Raw genomic sequence first — 2,295 nt, forward strand, 5'->3', positions numbered from 1 at the left:
TAATAGTCAAACTTGTCACAAAGGCAAGTAGTCTTAATATTACAATAAAATAATAATATTCTATCACCCATGTTGAATTATGGTTGTTCCTTGTAATAGACATTTGCATATATCTTTTGTCATTCTTGAGCTTCTTTTAATTGCACCTTCATTGTTGTATGTAGCTCTGACAAAGAATTTGCCAAACCTTTTGTTATAGGATTATTAACTCTTAAAAAGTCAAAAATATTAAATTATGGATAATAACCATAATTAATAAAGAAAGATGTTTAATGAGTAGAAAAATATATCATATTATTATAGGCAAACTCTACCAATGGCAAAAGAATCATCCAATCATCTTATTGGTAATTGATGGTATACTACAAATAGTGCTCTAAAATTTGATTAACATGATCTATTTGTCTATTAATTTGAAGATAAAATGCCAAAGATAATTTTATATCTACCTTTAGAAACTTAAAAATATTCTTCAAAACTTAATATAAATTGAGTCTTTTTATCTAATATAATATCTTTTTATAATCCATGATGTCAATAGATGTTTTTAAAAAAAACTTAGTTATTTTTTCACATATGATAAATTTTGTACATGGTACAAAATATGCTATGTTGATAAAACAATCTACTATCGCAAATATATAATCATACAAATCTGAGCCTAGAAGGTCTATGATAAAATCCATAGAAATAAAAATCCAAGATTGTTGAGGTATGGATAATGGTTGGAGAAGTCTATACAATTGACAATGAGGACTTTTTGACCTTAAAAAAATATCACATGACTGGACAAAATCTTTTACTACCTTCGACATTTGCAGCCACTAAAAATCTCTAGATATAAGCTCCAAAGTCTTATTGTATCTAAAATTTCTGACCATTAGAAAGTCATGATATGCTTGAAGAACACGTAAATATATTCTTTTTTTAGAATATATAAGCATCCTTCAAAATAGAGTAGATTATTCTTGAATTCAAACTTAGAAGTATTATGAGACTTAAAAAAAGGATTCTTCATATCATGAATAAAAAGATCAAAGAATATACTTGATTGAATTTGTGGTTGAATCAATAATCAATATTAATTTTATTGCTTAAAGATGAAAATGCTTTGGCTTTAAGAAAATCATTTTTTATTGATTATAAGATGCATTTTTTTTATCAAGGATAAGAATGACTAAAAATGATGTCTTATAAACCTTATTGTTTTTGGAGTCAATAAGTAATCTTAAAATCAAATCTTGATAAAGACATATTTTAACAGACTTGGTGGCAATTCAAAGTATGTGCTGACATAAAATATTTAAGATTATTGTGCTCTATACAAATATTGATTAGATTAAAAGTACTTTTTAAATAATAGTACCATTTTTGAAATGAATCTAGAATTACAATAAGTTCTTTATTGTAAATCTCATAGTTAATCTTGACTACTAAAAATTTTCTTGAATAAAAAGCTATTAAGTGAAGTTTATTATTTATTTCCATTTGTAAAAGTATGATATCTAAAGCAAAGTCCAATGCATTTATTTTCATCAAGGATGGCTTAAAAAATTCAATGCAATATAAAATTGGTGCAAAAATAAAGGTTGATTTTAAAACTTGAAATGTTGCTTCTGCTTCTTGATTCTATTGAAGTTTTTTTTTATAAGTTAAATATATAAGTGGAGATGTAACTTGAGAAAAGTCCTTGATAAAGATTCAATAATAGTTAGTAAATTCCAAAAAGTATTAGACATCTTATACAATTTTTGAGATCTTCCAATCCATAATAATTTGAATTTTTTTAGAATCCATCATAAGTCTATCTTTTGAAATGATATATTCTAAGAAATCAACTTAAGTAGTATGAAATACATACTTTTCTATTTTGGCATAGAATTCTACATCTTTTAGTTTTTATAATACACAAAAAATATGAAGTTCATATTCTTCTATGTTCTTAGAATAGATTAATATATTGTCTATGTATCAGATAACAAAGTCATTTAAAAACTCTTGAAAGATATCATTTATTAAATGTTGAAAAATTACTGGTGCATTTATGAATCTAAAAGGCATGATATTGTATTTGAAATGTCTATACCTAGTTTAAAATATAGTCTTCTATTCATCTCCTTCTTTGATGCATATTAAATTGTATGCTTTTTGTAGATCTATTTTTTTATAGATCTTAACTTGATTCAAGTAATTAAGAAGTCAAAATATCAAAATTAGTGAGTACTTTTTTTTATGGTGATTTTGTTGAATTTTTAATAATTAACACATATCAATAATGATTTATTTCTTCTTTTT

The sequence above is a fragment of the Physcomitrium patens genome, chromosome 9 (assembly GCF_059467195.1).
Source record: "Physcomitrium patens ecotype Gransden chromosome 9, ASM5946719v1, whole genome shotgun sequence".
Taxonomy (NCBI): domain Eukaryota; kingdom Viridiplantae; phylum Streptophyta; class Bryopsida; order Funariales; family Funariaceae; genus Physcomitrium; species Physcomitrium patens.